The sequence below is a fragment of the Pteropus vampyrus genome, unplaced genomic scaffold (assembly GCF_000151845.1).
Source record: "Pteropus vampyrus isolate Shadow unplaced genomic scaffold, Pvam_2.0 Scaffold172, whole genome shotgun sequence".
NCBI lineage: Eukaryota > Metazoa > Chordata > Mammalia > Chiroptera > Pteropodidae > Pteropus > Pteropus vampyrus.
In genome coordinates, this window is record NW_011888953.1 from 1,594,951 (window position 1) to 1,615,233 (window position 20,283).

Below are 20,283 nucleotides of genomic sequence, written 5' to 3' on the forward strand. Positions count from 1 at the left end.
GAAAAAGATTAGAGCTATAGTCTTACCAATAGCATCTTAGTTCCATGAGTAGAGAATAATAAGTCATATGTTCCACTTACCACTCTGATGTAGAAAACTTTAGTCTAAAGAAGTGGAATATACAATCTTGGAGAACTCTCTGGGCAGCCAGTCTAAAAATATGTTTTAACCTATGGATTTTCAGATAAATAGCTCATATAAAATTTTTCATATTGATTTGGATTTTACAGGTAAAGGATCGTACCACATACAAATAATAATAATGATTTCATCTCCTCTTTTAAATTTATAGTTTCTTTTATCTTATTAGTTTTGGTCAGACTTTTAGAACAGTGATAAATAATTGTGCCTTCAGGCACACTTACCAATGAAATTGACTATTAGCTATTGGGTTGAGAGCATTTTTCTCTCTTTTATTAATTTTTTTTTCAAATTATCAAGAATAAATGTTTAATTATTTTCAAGTGCTATTTCAGCATCTGTTGAGATGATTGCTTTATCTCCCTTGTTTTATTGATGTTATAACTTACATTAAAGATTTTTCTTTTACATATTAACTCGTTTCCTGTTTTCTCTGAGAATATTCGCTGGCAGTGGTTGCAGCTGCAGCGTTTACCCCACGATAAACTTGCAGATTACAATCCTAACCTTACTCCAAAAGTTTGCCACAAAATATCTCACTATTATTATTTTCGCATCGCTATAGTATATGGATAGTCTTTGGAAACAAAAGACATCATTCTATTTATAGCATTCTCTTTTTAGTAGTGGTATTTCCATTTACAAAAAATATAGTAATTCTTAATCACTGAAAATGTCAAATCCTAGAAAACATGTATTCCTACATGTGATGTTAACATCATTCTCGAACAGTCATTGCCAAAGATTGATTTGATGAATCCGATTTATGTATACATTTCTGTTACATTAGGGGACAGTTTTTATATTTTATTTTCACATTGTAAACCAGTCAGATTTGCTTCAGCCTTAAAGAGCATGTTTATGTAAAATTAACACTGGCAGCGAGCTGCACTTTTTTTTCTAAATGGGTGAAAGAACCATGCTAACATTCTTAAAATGTTTCCTAACTGTCCATGGCCATGGAGTACTTTATTTTACTTTATTTTATTATTGTTATTTTTTAGGATAATATATGCTATTATTGCAAAATCATTCTTTTGGCATTAGTTACAGTGATAGCAAGATACTGAGTGTGGTATAGCAGCTCTAATGTAACAATTGCATTCTCTGCTTCCTGAGTGGAAATTTAAGTGACTTCATATCCAAGTTACCCACAACCATTAATGCTACAAATCCTGATGCATACCGTTTGAGGAGGAGTTGCTGCTAATGGTTTAGAGTAAATGTTGAGAAGACTACAAAAGTTCCTTTAAGGGATTTTCTATCTCTTCTCCCTTCCCCTGAATTATTCGGCTTTAAAGGAGTCAAATTACTTAGAGCTAGTCTGAATAGCAATAGCACCCAAGGAGCATTACACTTAGTTCTCATTAAAAAGCAGCACCTGTGCAATGCACGTTTTTATACCACAAGCAAAGGGAATAATCAATTTCACTTTAAACTCTTGCATTAGAATCTCTTAAAAAAATAAATGCACTTCATCAAGTTCTTCTAGATGGTGTTGCTGCTGTGCAATTGTTGGTGGACCTTTTTCTGTGCTGTGTTTGCTTTGAAGGGATCTTGCAGTATATCTCCGATATTCCTTTCTTATAGTGTCCTTTTCTTTTGGATTTCATAAAACTCTGTGCTTCATGAAGAGTGTCCTTCTTGTCACCGCATTGGTTTTCTAGCATATCTTCATAGATATCCATGAGAAAGGCAGTTAGGTAGGGGAAACTGTGACTTGGTTGTAAATCAAGTAATTGATTTAACAGATTGGGATGTTTGGAAAGACCATGATTCTGCAAAATCTCTTTCAAATAGGTCCAGGCACTTTCATTATATGGTACTAATTTGATCATTTCCAGAGTGATCTGGACTTCTCTCTCCAATATAGCATGATTATTGTAGCCAGTGGTGTTAAAAATGACGAAGTATCTTCCAGAGTTATTTCTCACATCCTCTTTAAGAAGTTGGTCTACATACTGCAACTCATTACCCCAGAGTTTAAATTCCTGAATAACTCACTGTCGATGTTGCTAGGTGTGATAATTCTTTGCATCCTGATTAAGAATATCAGCAACAAACTCAAGCTCTTAAGATGGATTTTTTAGCCATTTCACTAATGCCCGTGATGCCAAACTCGATAGTTTTTGGGCTGTTCAGTTATTGCAGTGATGTAGTACATTTTCTCATGTAGATTCCTTTGAAATGTCTTTAAGAGAACTTTTCAAAAATACCACACTGTGTAATTGGCTGCATTTAACTCAATAGCATCTCTTGTTAGTTTAAAAGCTCTTCACGTTGCAGAACGGCAGGGAAATAATCATAAACATCTCTAAATTTTTGTTGTAAATGATCCAGACCATTGGATTGAGGCAATCATTCAGTGATACTGGATCTGTATCAGCCCATTCTGTTCTCCCCCTGTATAGGACATAGGTGGGTAAGTCCAGGCTCAGAAACCTGTTGTCTTTAGTGGATGCCACCGCTTCTCTGGCCTTTGCTGCCATCACTTGTTCCTGCTGCTGCTGCTGCTGCTGCTGTTGCTGGGGCCGCGGCAGCTCGGGCTGACCAGGCTGGCTGCCCTGTGTAGCCTCTCCAGGCCCCTCAATGGCCTCTGTCTCGCCTCCGTCTGCCCCATGGTCTATTTTAAAAAATGTTTTGAATTACTTGGAAAGGTTTGTTTTTGCTAATATTTTATTTCGATATTTGATATTAATATTTATAAGTTAGATGGGATTATAGTTTTATCTTCTCTTTCAGATTTCTGATTATTTTAGATGGATAAAATTCAGAGGAATGTCATGTTTTTCTATACTTTTAAAAAACAAAATTTCCCAATTTATTTCATGGTTATTGATCTTTAATTTTTTTCCAAATTGAAAATTTTTCAAAAGAAAAATTTTTATAGTTCAACCATTTTTTTCTAATTTTAGATAGTGTATCTGTTTTTTTTTTCACTTCTCATTTTAAAACTTATACTTGCCCAAATTGGTTTATACTGTTTATTTGTAAAAATAACTAGCTTTTGATTTATTTATGCATTCTAATTTATCTCTATTTTACTATTTCCTAATTTATTGATTTGTATTTTATTAATAGTTTTGGCTTGTTTTCCTGAAGTTCTGTTTTACTTTTTCTAACTTCTTGAGTTAAATGCTTTGTCAATTTGTATTTTAGAAATTAATAAAAAACCTTTAAAGTAACTTTCTTTGACTATACAGCTATATTTTACATGTAGTATTCTCATTTTTATTATTTTCCAAATGTTCTGTAGTTGTAGTTTTGGCTTATTCTATCCAAGGGTTATTTAAGAGTAACTTTTCTCTTCTAGTTTCCAAATGGCATTCAAATAAAAAAAAAAAGTATTTTATCTGCTTTGTGGTGAGAAAATATAAGTTGTATAATTCTTGCTGTTAGAATTAAATGAGATTTTTTTTTTTTTTTTTCTGGCAGCCGATTAGAGTATCTGGTAGCAAGAAAGGTAAACGGGCATAGTGACTCTTTTCTTCACAGAGGAGAATATACCAGATGGAAAGGAACACCCACCTTATTCTTTAGTTTTAATTTCTTGGCTCTTTGAGTCTGGGAACATATGAAGGGAAGTAACAAAGATCTTCCTTCCTGTTTTTGGTGATTCCTATTTCGTGATGTTAAGTTGGAACGTATTGTGAGTAGAATTTTATGTAGGTTTATCTTAATCTCATTTCTTCTGTTTTGTGATTACCTGTTAGTCTTAACTTTTGTAGTTTTGGGTTTTTATCCTTTTAATTGTTTTAAAAAATATTTTTGTTTGAATTTTGGTGTGATGTTTGTGCCAATGTGTTGGGGATTACTATCCAGATGCCAATATGAGCCAAAACTTCTGTTCCTAATAACTTTAACCTTTTTAAAATTAGTATTAATATGCTATTTTATTAACCTTGAAACACAGAAAAGCAAAAATAAACAGATTACTATCATTCATAATCCAAACATCCTTAGATAATCAGTGTGTTAGTATTTTGGTGAATAGCGTTCCAGTTTTTTTTCTGTTAATTTTTAATACATTTTGGCACACAGTAAGCTTCCTACTTCTTTAAGCCCTTGAAGGAAATTTACTTAAGGGAAAAATATTTACAGTTTAGGAAGGGTATATCTAAATATTCTCTTAGAATAAGAAGGCAAAACTACTTCTCGACAGATGTGCACAGCAAATCTCGAATCACCACAGAGAGCAGTGAACACATGGTGGTGGTGGGGGATCGTGAAGAGTGAACATGTGAAGGCACACAAACCATCCAAATTGAAACTGGGTAATAAGCCTAAGGGATAGCAGCTATCTCTATAGATAACACTGCATGTTGAAGATGAATAAAATTCCTAATTAAAAAAAAAAATTCTATTTATCCTCAGCAGTTCATGTTAGTAAAGAAAAGACTCTTTGGGAAAAATGAATTTTTGAGCAATTTGAAGAAAGAATAAATAGCTTGCTAAAAGAATAATCTGAATATGTTTTGTGTGATAAAGTATCTTGGAAGAATGGAGAGGTAAGAAGAGAAATGAATGGTCAAGAGTTGGTGTCTATTTTTACAAAGGCAAAGGAAGATTAGTGTGCAGAGGACCGGCAGAAAATAAAATTTGGCTGGACTAATTGGAAGACAAATATTTATGAGATGGGGACTCCTGTGTATGTGGGAGAGGATATGATGTAATTTAGAGAAGATAAAAGCATTGTTACCTTTTAAAAATTTTTTTATGAAGATGCATAGAATGATAAGAATTAATGTTGGATAGAAAAAGGGATTGTCAGGGGAAGCTACCTATGCTATTGCCCAAAGTTTACAATATTACACACCAATTTTGCATCAATGTTCTGACCAAATTCCAGGAAAACACCCATAAGAAAAGATACTATGAAGCCAGTAAACAACTGGTTTCTGAAGAGACACATTATGAAGATATTTTATATTCATAGATATTAAAGTAGCCTCTGTGGTCAGCAGAGCACTTTAAACAGTAATGTGAAACCGTTTGCATCTCCTAATTGCTTACTTATGCAATTGTCTTTTTTGACCTGTGCAGTAGCAGGGAATAAAGAGAAGCCAGTAATAATTGCATGATTGGGAACCTAGCCGTGTAGCCCAAGTTCAGGTCCTTGTTATGCCCCTAATTTACTGGTTGACCTTAGTCAAATTACTTCATTTCTCTCTCAGCATTAATTTCCATAGAGATAAAACAAGATATTTGAATTCTTAGCTTTTCATGTTCCTTTTTAATGTTGAAGTTCTAGAATTCTGTGCTTTAAATTCCTGTCAATGCTAAGTGTTAGATGATACTTTCTTTCAGTTCTTTGTTTGTTTGTTTTAGTCTATGCTCATTATATATATTCTTTTACTTCCAGGTAGAACTATGTACACGCTAAAATACTGTAATGATAATCACTACCTGTCACTTGTGTATGCTGGGTGTCATTATGTGTTTTTCTTGGTGTCATTTATGAAAATAAACAATTAGTGAACAAAAGACTTTGTGCATCTGCTTCCTGAAGACATCATAAAAATTTACCTCTAATGCATTTTCTCTGATACAAAGAAGCAAAATAGTTTAGTGGTTGTGGAGTGAGACCTGTAAAGTTCAAAACTTTCCCCACCACTTCTAGTCAGGTGGTTTAGTCAAGTGCTTCTGAAACTTTAACGTGTGTAGGAATCATCTGTAGATCTTATTTAAAAGCAGATTTTGATTCAGTCATCTGAGGTGGGGTTTGAGATTCTGCATTTCTAATAAGCTCCTGAGTGATGCTGATACTTCCAGTCCCTGGAGCACATTTCTGTGCCTCAGTTTCCTTTTCTACAAAAAGGATAATAATAGTATCTTATCTATCTTCCCTTATAGTTGCTCTAAGAATTAAGTAAATTTATATTACTAAAGTACTTTAATAGTGCCTGGCACACAGTAAGCACTTAATAAGTGTTGGTTATTATTATTGTCGACCTTCAAATCAGCCCCATGGGACAGCTGCTCTTATCAATTTTCCTAGGAAGAAAACTGAAGGTAGAAAAATTAACTCTTCAAGGCCACATAATTAGTCATACAGTGCAAGGCTTTTTTTAGGATTTCTGTAGGAAGCAGATGAACAAAGTCCTTTGTTCATTAATTGTTTTTGTCATAAATGATACTAAGAGCCCAAGTTGTTAACCACTGTGTCTCCCTGTCCAGTGAAGAAGTGACCACCAGTCTTAATAGCTTTCTTCAGCATCTGTTTATTGTCAGGCATTTCTTGTGAAGTTTAAAAAGTGTGCTTCATGTAATAATTTCAGTCACGCCTTTAGTGGACACAGAGACCCTCTATGGTTGCCATCTTCTTGTATTGAAAGTTTCTGCTCCTCTCCAAGTCATTTGCTTTTTCATTTTTCTTTCATCACAGTTTCTTTCTCCTTTCATTTGTGTTAGCTTTTCAAAATGCAGATGGAAAAACAGAAATGACTCAGTTTGTTGCCTAGATGAGAGAGTTTTCAAATAACACTGTAGACTTCCTGTCAATGTATGGGTTATGAAGTAATTTTCCAGGGGTGTGGATAGGCTATATTCTCTGCATTCTAGTTGACTTTGTGACAGTTGGGTACTTCAGTGGGAGGCCATGTCAAGATTAACTGTCTCGTGACTGATTTGTCTGTGTGAGGAGTGAGTTTATAATAAAATTCTTAGACAATTTTATTAAAATGTATGATTTACATGCTTGTCATCTGTAAAGTCCTCTCTCATTTAAAAGAGCTTAAAAGGAATGTAGATGACAGTAAAACCTAAGATGCTAATGAATATGAGTCAACCCTGCCTCAATGTTTCTGCTCCTTTATTGAAAAAGCAATGACCCAAGTCATTTTTATAGACACTAATGTTCTTTGTGTACCAGAAGAAAAGCGAATTAACGTTTCTTGTTTCTAAAAATGTTAGTTGTTTACATTTTTAATTGAATATCAATTTGAAAAGCGAATAGAAAATATCGGATTAAAATATTAAGTTGAAGAAAATACCTTATTTATTCTACCCTCGGAGGTTATTCCCAGAAATAATTTGATATGACTCATTATCTTTCTGCTTTGGTACATCAAAGCTATTGCTTCTTTCATCTAGAAAGTTAATTTAATTAATTTTGCTCTCTAGGTTTTCACCTGAGCAGTTACACAGTCAATAGTTGGCAATCAATATATTACAGAAGTTTAGGGATTCATTATATTTGGAGAGCAAGGGTTTAAAAATGCAGCATATTAGAACTAATTTAAACTAGTTAACAGAAGAGAAATTAGATTTCCCAAAATAGCAGCGCTGGGCAGACTGTACCAGTAATTTAAGGGGAAGTGACCAAATTTGAGAAGTAAGGATTCTTGCTATAAATCTCAGCATCTTTATTACAGGTTTCATTTCCTCAGACGTTCTTAAAAAGACATGTTAAGAACGAATGCCATTGGTTGTATCTTTGGACTGTAAGGAGTAGTTTTTCATAATTTCTACTCCTGGCACCAAACAGTTGCACACACTTGCTTGTTTATTAATTTATTCATTCATTCCATATATATGTATTGAGATCATATTGTGAACCAGCCTTGATGATTGATTGAATGTGGGGAGTCTGAAACAGGGAAAGATCAAAGACTACCCTTAGGTTTCGGCTAGATAATTGGAGTAGTAATGGGATATTCTCTCATTTATTGGGAGAGTAGGAAGGGAGACACTTTAGAGGCTGTGGAGTAGGAATGAAGAGTCGGGTTTTGGGCGTTACCAAGAGGTGTCCTGTAGGCGATTGCATATGCACATCTAGAGTTTGAATGTTCAAGGATGGCGGTTTGGGAGTCATCATCATATAGACAGAATATTAAGCTGTTGGACTAAATTAGAACACCTGGGGAGTAGGTCTAATCTTAGATAAGAAGAAGGTCTAGACTGGAGCCCTGGCCACCTCACCACATTGTGATTAAAAAGAGAAGGAGGATTCTGCAAAGTAGGCGGACAAGGAGCAGCTTGTGAAGCAAGAGGCAAAACAGTAAAGTATATTGTTCTGGAAGCCAAGAGAAGAAAGTGTGTTAAGAAGGACATGATTAACTGTGTTCAGTGCTGCTGCGAGTTGGAGTAGGATGGGGACCAAGCATCGGAGGTTGGGTTTGGTGATGCGAGTGAGCTTAGTGGAATGCTGAGAACATGAAGACAGCTATCACAGGCATCTCTTTCGAGGAGTTTTTCTGTAAATGAGAATAGAAAAATGGGCTAGGTGCTGGGGGAAGACCGTGGAATTAAGCAGCATATTTTTAAGATGAGAGAGATTACAGCATAGTTGTATACTGACGAGAAACCTGGTGTTGCAGTCGGGAGAGGGGATGACTGTAGGAGCAGAATCTGTAAGCAGGGGTGAGGGCGTGGAATCCAGACAATTAAAGGAGGCGTTAGCTTTAGCTAGGAGTATGACCAGTTCACCCATGTGACAGGAGGAAGGTAGAGGGTATGGGTACAGATGTAGGTAAGCTGGCAAATTTAGTGTGGGAAGAACATCGGGATTAATTTTAAATGTTTCTGTTTTATTAGGAAGAGACAAGTCTTCAGCTAAGACTAAAGATAAAACTTGTGTGGAGGTTTGGGAAAAGGAAAAAAATATGAAAAGAGCTTTCTGCAAAGTGGGAATGTCAGAGGAACGTAGAAGATTGTTGGACAGTAAAAGCCTTTTTGAGATTTGAGGTCATAGTTGAGGTCATATTTGCTCTGGCCACATTCAGCTGCTCAGTTTCAGGTGTGCAGTAGGCATAGAGTTAGGTTTTAATAGGTTGGAGTTTTGTCAGGCAAGTATGAAAGAGGCAAACTAGATAAAGATGTATATCAGGGTGATTAAAATGATGGGTGATGGGTGTTGGATCTAAATTTGATAAAAAGTAAAGGAGGGACTTGAGAAGGGTGAGTAGTAGGACCAATGGACTGGATGTCCCAATAGGGCCAACAGAGTTTTAGAGTAAGTATGGGAAAGGAAGTGAACTGGAAGGATAAAAGTTAGAGATTAGAGAATGATATCTTTGGAATTGAGATTATGGATCTCAGTGATGACAAGATCTAAGGTGTAATTACTGAAGTGCATGCTTGAGGTAAGGTTGAGGGCAAGACCAGTCATAATGAAGAGATCGAGAAACATATGCCATAATATTTCGTAGTATTAAATGTGTCACTAACTTGAATATTACGATCACCATTGAATCACAGGAAAAGTGATGGAAAGAAAGACACAATCTAAGGGTTAAATTTTTCAAGGAATGAGTGGTTACCGAGAGGATTGTAGATAATTGGTAGAGAGGGTTGGCAGCTGTTAAATATATTTTTACAGTCATAACTTTAAAGGGAGATCAGACAGTATGATTGTAGATTTTACCCTGGCAAATGCAACTTCTCAGACAGAGACCTACCATAGGCAGATTGATGGATTTCTCTGAAGTTGGAACGTTTGCCATTTGTTGTGCCACAACAAAAAGGGAGAGAGAATGAAGGGTGTTTCCAAGGCAGTAATTCTAATTAAGGACTGATGGGATTCAACTGGATAAGAGAGAAGGGACGCCATGGGAAGAGTGATCAAGAGGGAAAGCAGGATGACGATAAATTGTCTCAAAAACTGGAAGTGAAGACTTGCTGGAGGATGATTATAGAGTAAATGAGCCGAAAGCTTAGAACATGGTGTTCAGAGAGTGGGAAGGTTGAGGCTGAGACTTTCATAACGTTATAGTTAATTGTGATGACAACAGAGTGAGCGGATGACTGACTGGGCTAGAGTGGAAGAAACAATCTTTGCACCTGTGGAGGTGGAGGAACTGTGACACCAGAGGGCTGATGTTATTAAATATTTTTTTGGACAGGATTTGGGGTGGAAAGAAACTTATGGGACAGGTAGTAAAATAATCAATCAGCAGTAAGGAGTGACCGGCGTTCCTAGATGACAGTAGCAGGTAGGGAGAGTATGGTGGCTTGAACTTCAAGTGATCTGAGCTTTTGAGCACAGAGGGAGAGATGGTTTAGAAGGAGCAATGGGAGCAAGACATCTAGTCTACTGCCAGGCTTTGAGGTATGGAGGGGTACGAGAAGGAAAAATCCTTCAAGAGGGCTCTGGAGGACACCGTTACCAGAAGGCAGCCAAGGGGAGGAAGTGTTCGGAGAAGAAGAACCGCAATAGGCTGGGAGTGCGTAACGAAGCACAACAAACCGGGTAGCTTAGGACGACAGGGATTTATTTTCTTAACTGCCCTGGAGGCCAGAATTCTGAAGTCATGATGTCGGCAGGGACATGTTCCCTCTGAAGGCACTAGGGAGGGATCCATTCCAGGCCCCTCTCCCAGCTCCTGGTGGTCCTTTGGCTTGTGGCAGCATAGCTCCAACATGGTGTTCCCCCTATATATGTGCCTGTCTCCAAATCTCCCCTTTTTATGAAGACATCAGTCATATTGGATTAGAAGGCCACCCTATTCCATATGCCTCATTCTAACTTAACTGCTTCTATCTGCAATGACCTTATTTCCAAATATGGTCACAGCCCGAGGTGCTGGGGGTTAGGACTTCTACATATGAATTTGAAGGAAGAGCAGGGGACACAGTTCGTCTCATAACAAGAGTGTTGATAACAGATAAGCAGATTGAGGATGGTTGGGGAAGTGAGTCAGAATGGTAGAAGTACAGAATGTTTGAGATGATGGATGATGTGGGAGCTCTGATTTCTGATAAACAGATAACAGGGATGTGAGTCATGATTGTATTAGATCTGATGGCCAAGCAGGGTAATAGGTGACAAGTGTTCTCTCTTGCAGCTCTTAACTGAATGGTAGCCAAGGCGGGAGTGAGAGTCCTCAGCGTGCCAGTCTCAGGAACAGGAGGAGCTCAGAGGGCTTCTTTCTCTAGTTTTGAGCAGTGTGGCGAACTCGGAAAAGGCCAGTCACACTTGGAACATGAGGCTGGGAATGCCTCTCCTTTGCAGGGATTGTGTTGCGGTGGCCGAGACGCAAGTTGTGGAGAGGTGTCTTTACCGTCTAATAGCTTGGTGTTGTGGTACTCTTTAATAAGGTCGCCTCTTGAAGTTACAAGTATTTTTTTCAGCTCTAGAGTTCAGTATAGCGTATGGCATTATGATAAAATGTTCTTAATGTGGTTCAGCGGTAGCGAAATTCATATTTCAAGGGGAATGTTTTTTCTTAAAGGGAGAAACCTTCATTAGGTATGAGTTCCTGGAATTCTTCAACGTGTGCCTCATGATATGCTGCTGCCACTGCTGAGTTCTCTGTGTTTAAGACAGGCAAGAAAGGGCTTCACAACTTGGTCAAATAGAAGTTTGGTTTGGGTGTTCACCTAATCTTCCCTCTTATGTTCTTATTTCACCTGCCGACACTTGCTTTTCTTTCCACTCTCCAGTACCTCTTTACTTGCCTGAATTATCCTTCTCGATTCTCCATTCTCTTCAGGAGATATTGTAGAAGAATATTGTTATCCAACCAATTGATATTATAAAAAAGAAAAGGGAAGAGCAAAAGCTAAAGTTTATTAACCGTTAACTATGGCACTAGATACATTCACACTGTTACCTCTTGGTTTCAGTTACTCCTCTTAAGAATGGAATAAGTGATAACCTTTTATAGATGGAGAAACTGAGTCGCAGAGAAATTAAGTGGCTTTTTTCAAGGTTATACATCTAGTTAGAGGGACACATTCTTGATTCAGATTCAGTATGATGGACTTTAAAATATTCTTTTCCCTATTACATCTTTTACTCCCTAGTATAACAAACAATTGGCCTCCTTCATGAGTATTTTCATTGAAAAAAGATGCTGCCTGCTGTAATAAAGGCAGCTTCCTGATCTGGAGGGCAGAGACCTGGCATCATATCTGGCTTTATTATTCAGTAGCCAAGTAATCCACTATCCTCAACTATAAAATAGGGCCAATAATATCTCCCCCCAGAATTATGACGATGATGAATAAATGATATGAGAAAGAATGGAGGAAATCAGTGCCTGGCATATTGTATACTTTAACAATGACTAGTTCCTTCTCTTTGCTATTAGTTGTTTGGATTCAGAACCAGAATGCTTGTTAAACTAGAGGAAGAAAATCCATAACAATTGGTAATGATGGACCAGGAGATAGGTGAGGTGGTCGAGAGAATTTTCTATATATCTTAAGCCACATCAAGTCTAAAAAGACTAGATCTAAACTTTGGCCTTAGTTTGTGAGTTAAAATACTTTATTATGCCACAGGGAAAAAAAAATCTATTAAAAAGGTCCACTGATTTTTGACCCCTCCCAAATTAATGTGATCTCTCCTTTAACAGGTATAAATTAATTAAGCATTACTAATATTCAGCTCTTCAAGTATGGCAGAAGGGTAATTCAGGAACATTCAGCAATTTCCTCTCAGTCATAAGAGCTAAAGGAATTCAGTTGGAATGTGAGCTTGAGTATAAGACAGAAATGGGAGGATGAGGCTTTTAGTAAATTTTAACCTCATTTAATTGAATCATTCCCCGCATTGGATCTTTTGAGTGATTTAGACTTGAGATCATTCCAATGGAAGAAGTCTCAAACTTTAGTGTACTTAAAGATCTCTAGGGAACCTTGTAAAAGAGCCTTTTGCTCAGAGATTCTAAATCACTAGATATTAGGTGAGACCCAGGCCTCTGCATTTCTGCAAAGCTCTTATGGCGATTCCGATGCAAAAGATTAATAATAGGCAACACTTTGAGAAATACTAACCAATTAATATAAGCTTATCAATTGAAAAACACAGTTGTTTTAAGTCAGTGACCATTGCTTTCCATTGTCTTTTATTCTTGACTTGCTGTACTTGGAACTTTGTGAGGCATGTGAATGGGGGCTTGATATTATCTTAGTAGGTAAAATAATCTTGAGAAATATTACCTGTAAAATAATAGCACTTCAAGAAAGGATTAGCATAAGTTATTTCTCATATTTCTCAGTTAGCAAGAGATGTTGATTACATTTCCCCCAGCTTCTTGAATCTCGGTTATTCATTTTCTTTGTAATAGAATGCTCAGTAAAGGAAGTTAAGTGCATGACTCCCATGGCTGTATTTTCTACAAAATTCAATAATGCCGATCTGAAGTCTTCCCTTTAATATCAGATGTCTTGAGGGCATAGAACCAAGAATTAGAACTATAAGGCTAGAAAAACTCATCAAATGCCATCTAGTCTGTTCCTTGCCTTTGGCAAGATCACATCTAAGTCAATCTACTGCAGTCATACTTCCAAGGGGACCAGAGGTACCTGTACCTTCACCGCATAGATGTCCTCTTGCATCCATATTCTGTCACCTCTGCATTCTAGATAATAAAGGTCATTTTTCTTGCATTGACTGTTCCTTTGTAGAGGATTATTAAGGCAAGAGAGCTACTAGGTCTTTTAACTAAGTCTGGAGACTGATGTGGTTGACGTAGTCATCATGAACAGTGAAAGGATCGAGGGGAGGAAGAGGCACCAGCACCTATTCTCTAAGTAGAAAAACTGAGAACCAAAGTGTGGATTAGAAGCTGCAACAGGAGTGTTCTCTTTACTTCAGAGGTGCAGGTGCACTGCCAGGGGGGCTGTTCTGTGACCATGCTCCCTCCCTCACCCGCACGAAACCAAACCAATGGCGTAATAAAGGGATTTAGACAGCAAGGGTTAATGATATTCAGGTGTAATCTTTGACTTTTATATTAGCAAAGAATTCTTTTGAATTGTCTTGCTTAACCTAAATTTTTCTCTGTTACCTTCTCAGAAAGCTGTTAGTAAGAACAGAGGGTGGAGCAGTCTAGGAATCGAGGCAAGAAAAAGGCCAACTGTAACCTGAATGCAAACCTTCCACAAATTGGAATTAGGACAGTTTTATGTTAGCATGTCATTGCCATTCGCTTTCTCCCAGTCACACCCATGCAACTCCTAATAGGGTGCCCTGTACATAGTAGGTGTTCAGTAAGTGCTTTTAACCTCTTCAATGTAGTTCAGCATATCAGTGAGTTAAGAGTCATTTGACTTGGATTCTTTCAGTTCTGAGGTCAGAATCATGGGATTTTTCAGTGTGCCTACAAGATGTGAACAGGGTTTGGATTAAAGATAACATAAGGTCCATTATTTACTCGGGAGTCATGTGAGAGCCTGGGCTGTGGCTGAGTGGTACTGAGTGGCTTGTTATCACCTCACAGAAATGACCTGTACTGTCAGGGGTAACCTCCTCCACTGGGGCCCTCAGGCATTGGGACCAACCTCTTTTGAGACATAGGACTCAGTAGGTGTTAGAACCTCTGGTTGCTGTGGGAATTGCATTTGCCCCTAGGTGAGTGGCTTTGGGGCAGGCAACCTAATGGAATCTGCTCCAGTGGAGTAAATACCACAGCATTATGTCTCAGTGGTCCCATCCCCCATTGGCCTTTGAACTTAAAGTGTGGCCGAACTGGTGTTCAGGATCAGTCAACCAGCCACACTCTCTGTGTGTCCACCCTGGGCTGATAGCCCCAAGGATGTGGAAAAAATGTTGCATTGACAAAAAGTAAAATCACTCCAAGTCTTTCTTTAGCATCCTGTTTGTATCTTACGGTAAATATTTATTATTTCGGTGAAAAGAACTTTCCTTGCGTGTCATATTCTATCTTCTAGGAAGAAAATATTGAGATAAGAGGGCATTTATCATTCTAGAGTTTACTGGCTTTTACTGTTTATTTATCCTTAAAAGGAAAACAGTCCTCACATCAGGAAGTAGTACCATGACAGAGCCAAGACTGCAGATACATGGTAGAGGAAACTGGAGGTGGCAAAGACTCAGGCTGTCCTAGTGATTCTGCTCTCTTGTTGACAGCACTGGCGTTCTGCCCTCTCCCTGATCTAGTTCATGGCTACCCACTTGCCAGACTGTGAGGTCCTGGGAAAGTCACCTCAGTGTCGAGCTTTAGTTTCCCCATTTGAAAGATGAAAGAGTGGAGATATGACCTTAGATACATTTTTCATCTCTAATGGTTATAATTATTATCTTTTAAAAAACGAACCTTTTTTGTTGTTGTTAAACAAAGTGAAAATCCCACAGAATCCAGAAATCCTAAAAATATGAACTAAAATCTGTCGGCATGCCTTGTACTGTGGGTGAGCAGATGAGAGGAATGTCGAGTGTCGAGTTGGATACTGCTTTCCTACAGGCGTGGAAGGGGCAGGGATCTCCACTGGGAAAGCTGGGTCTCACTGACGTGAACCTCTGGAACGTAGTGCACAGGTCAGCAGGGTTCTAGTGTTGGACAACTGTGGGAGGAACCAAAATTACATCCCATCCGTGCTTCACTAGCAGCATCCTCATCTCCTGCTGCTGCGCCGTCCCACCTCCCATCTCGTGTGCTTGTGAGATGCTCGCATGTCTCTGTTCCTCCTTCTCTCTTTCTCTCCACTCTTGTTCTCATATCTCTGATGGCCTATTATTCTCTATTTCATTCTTTCCCCCCCATGTTTCCCTCTTTTTGTCTCTTATGCTTTAGATCAAACATGTATTTTACTTCAAAAAATTTGTTTTTCTAACCTGGTGCATAATTCTTAATAAGCAGGGTCTTGCTCTTTTTAAAATAAAGATGTTATATAATACACCCTAAATTTATACAGTGTGTCTGTCGATTATATTTGATACAACTGGAAAAAGTAAAGATGAAGTTTAATTGATTTTCATGTATATGGCCCACAATTTACATTTTTTTCTTGTGTGAAAGTGGTTTTCACAGTCAAAAACAAAGCAACCAAAACCAACCAACCAAACGAAAAGGCTTCCACATTTTCATGTTAAAAAAAGATATGAGTGGGTCTTAAATGACATATTAATCAGATGGATTTAATTGATATTTTTAGATCCTTTTACCCTAAAGCAGCAGAATATACATTCTTTTCAAGCGTGCATTGAATATTTTATAAGATAGACCATATATTAGGCCACAAAACAAGTCTCAGAAGGTTGAAATCATATCAAGTTTAAGAAGGCTGAAATCATATCAAATTTAAGAAGGTCGAAATCATATCAAGTATCTTCTAACCAATGGTCTAAAAACTAGAAGTCAATTACAAGAAGAAAACTGAGAAACACACAAACACATAAAGGCTAAATAGCATGCTACTAAATAATGAATGGGTAAACAATGAGATCAAGGAAGAAATTAAAAGAAACCTTGAGACAAATGAAAATAAAAATACAATATCTCCAAATCTATAGGACACAGCCAGAGCTATTCTAAGAGGGAAATGCATAGCAATACAAGCCTACCTCAAGGAATAAGAAAAAGCTCAAATAAACAATCTCATCTTACACTTAAAAGAACTAGAAAGAGAACAGCAAACAAAGCTCAAAGTGAGTAGAAGGAAGGAAATAATAAAGATCAGAGCAGAAATAAATGAAATAAAGTCTAGAAAAACAATACAAAAGATTAATGAAACCAAGATCCAGATCTTTGAAAGGATAAAAAAATTGGTAAACCCTTCACCAGACTCATCAAGAAAAGAAGAGAGAGAACTCACATAAATATAATCAGAAATGAAAGAGAGAAGTAACTGTGGACGCCATAGAAATACAAATGATCATAAAAAATACTAAGCAATTATATGCCAACAAATTGGACAATCTCCCAAGACCGAGTCAAGAAGAAACAGAAAATCTGATCTTACCAGTTGCCACCAATGCAATTAAATCAGTAATCAAAAAACTCTCTCAAAACAAAAGTCCTGGACCAAATGGCTGCACAGGTGAATTTTACCAAACATTTGAAGAAAAATTAAGTCCCGTCCTTCTTAAACTATTTCAAGAAATTCAAGAGGCAGAAAGGCTCCCCAGTTCATTTTACGAGGCCAGCATTATCCTGATTCCAAAACCATACAGACATTACAAAAAAAAAGAAAGTTATAGGCTGATATCCCAATAAACATAGATGCAGAGGTCCTCAGCAAAATATCAGCAAACCAAATTCAGCAACATATTACAAAGATCATACACCATCATCAAGTAGAATGTATTCCTGTGATGTAAGTTTGTTTTAATATCTGCAAATCAATTAACGTCATACACCACATAAACAAAATGAAGGATAAAAATCATATGATCGTATCAATAGATGCAGAAAAAGCATTTGACAAAATCCAGCATCTATTTATGATAAAAACTCTCAGCAAAATTGGGATGGAGGAAACATATGTCAGCATAATAAAGGCCATATATGACTAACCCATAGCTAACATCATACTCAATGGAGAAAAGCTAAAAGCATTTTCCTTAAGATCAGGAACAAGATCAGGACATCCACTTTTACGACTTCTATTCAACATAGTAATGTAAGTCCTAGCCATAGCAGTCAGACAAGAAAAAGAAATAAAGGCATCCAAACTGTAAAGGAAGAAGTAAAACTGTCGTTATTTTCAGAGAACCCTAAAGACTCCACCAAAAAACTATTAGAACTGATCGATGGATTCAGTAAAATAGCAGGATACAAAATTAATATTCAGAAATCGGTTACATTTTTATACACCAATAATGAAGTATCAGAAAGAGAAATTAAGTAAACAGTTCCATTAAAAAAATAAAGTACCCAGGAATAAATTTAAAACCAAGGCAATAAAAGATCTCTACTCGGAAAATTATAAGACACTGAAGAAAGAAATAGAAGATACAAGTAAATGGAAGCAGATACTGGACTCATGGATAGGAAGAATTAACATCATTAAAGTGTTCATAGTATCCAGGCAATCTATAAATTTAATGCATTCCTTATCAAAATACCAATGACATGTTTCAGAGAAATAGAACAAATAATCTTAAAATTTATATGGAACCACAAAAGACCCTGAATAACCATAGCAATCTTGAAGTTGGAGGTATCATGCTACCTGATATCAAACTATATTATAAAACTATAATGATCAAAATAGCATGGTACTGGCATAAAAACAGACACATAGATTAATGGAAGAGATTAGGGAACCTAGAAATAAACCCATGTCTATGTGGTCAATTAACCTATGACAGAGAAGCAAGAAGATAACTGGACAGACACATGCAAAAGAATGAAATGGATCACTTCTTAAACCATATATAAAAATAAACTCAAGATGGATTAGACTTAAATATAAGACTGGAAACCATAAAACTCCTGGAAGAAAACATAGGCAGTAAACTCTCTGACAATGCTCTTGGTAATTTTTCTTTGCATGTCTTCTCAGAGGAGAGAAACAAAAGAAAACACAAACAAATGGGACTACATCAAAGTAAAAAATTTTCCACAGCAAAGGAAACCATCAACAGAATGAAAGGCAACTAGTGAATGGGAGAAGATATTGATTTAAAAATGGGCAGAGGACCTGAATAGACATTTTTCCAAAGAGGACATGCAGATGGTCAGTAGACACATGAAAAGATCCTCAACAGCACTAATACTCGGGGAAATGCAAATTAAAACCACGAGATATTACCTCATACTTGTCAAAATGGCTGTCATCACTAAATCAACGAACAACAGGTGTTGGCAAGGAGGTGGAGAAAAGGGAACTCCTGTGCACTGTTGGTGGAATTGTAAATTGTTGCAGCCACTATATAAAATAGTATGGCGTTTTCTCAAAAAATTAAAAATAGAACTACCATATGACCCAGCAATTCCAATTCTAGTTAATTATCCAAGGGAACACAAAACACTACTTCAAAAAGACATATGCACTCCTATGTTCATTGCAGCATTATTTAAAATAGCCAAGGAAGCAACCTAAGTGTGTATCAATAAATGAACAAAGAGATATGGTACATGTATACAAGGGAATATTACTCAGCCATAAAACAGAATGAAATCTTGCCATATGTGATGACATGGATGGACCTAGATGGTGTTATGCTAAGTGAAATAAGTCAGAGAAAGACAAATACCATATGATGTCACTTGTATTTGGGATCAAAAAAACAAATAAGCAAAACAGAAACAGACTCATAGATACAGAGAACATTTTGATGGTTGCCAGATGGGAGGGAGAGATCAGTGAAGAAGGGAAAAGGATTAAGATGTACAATTGCTGATTATTGAAATAGTCATGGGGATGTAAAGTACAGCATAGGGAAATATAGTCAATAATATTGTAATAACTATGCATGGTGTCAGTTGGGTATTAGACTTATTGTTTCATATAAATGTTTCATCACTATTTTGTACACTTGAAATTAATATAATATTGTATGTCAACTGTCATTGAACAATGGGATGTTGGTATAATACCTAGGTTCTGCTCCAGGTATACCATAATTAAAAGGCACCGACAACCTAGCGATTTAGAAGTACACAGCCAGAGTCAAAAGAGGCTGAGAATCAAGTCACATGTGGACTGGTTGGTTGAAAGGGTAGGTGATGTTTAATATGAAAAAGAGAAAACCAAGGTAGGGACTTTATTGCAGTTTTTATAGCCACAGGGCAGATGTGTGAAAGGGAGATAACATCTTTGGTCTCTTTGAGGACAGAACTTGGCCTCAGGGATGGAAAGTTCCAGAAACAGATCCGGTCTCAGTGCGTGGTCTCATGTGGTTGGTGGTAGCGAGCAGCTTGTTTGCTGGAGCAAGTGTGCCAGCAAGAGGATACAGAGGAATTTCAGCATCAGCTTGGAAGTTGCATCTGATGCTGTCTGAGGTCTCCGGGCTCTAAGATTCCAAGAGATAATGAATTGGAAAGTCATATTTTGGTTAGTTCAAAACTCACTTTACATTTCCAGATTATATTTTTAAATGTTAACAGCTTTAAGAGGTAGTAGCTACCAATACACCAATAAACCCAATACAGGTACAGTTTTTAGCACATTCTTTTGAAACTACAATTTGGTGATGGAAGTGTGAATAGAGAGTATGTGAACTGAGGTTTTTATGCTCAAGAGCTTTTCAGTGTTAAGTATTAAGAATCAGGACACCATTTATAAAATCGAATATTCTCTTTATTCAGTATTAGGCTACTATTTGGAGCAAATCTATGACATCGAAGATTTTAAAAATTAAAATTTAAGAAAGATTGCATTTTCCACTCTTCCCTTTAATAATGTTTATAATCCCTCCCTAGTATCAGCAAGATACTGATTTGATAGAGCATTTCCCCTTAATATTCTTAGGAATTCCTAAACTTCTGTCTAAAGTGACCTTTCTCT

General features: G+C 36.9%; 1 pseudogene; it reads right to left on the reverse strand.

The window, feature by feature from the left end:
- Nucleotides 1-1,597: 1,597 nt before the first annotated feature.
- LOC105299109 lies at nucleotides 1,598-15,548 on the reverse strand (annotated as a pseudogene).
- Nucleotides 15,549-20,283: the final 4,735 nt, after the last annotated feature.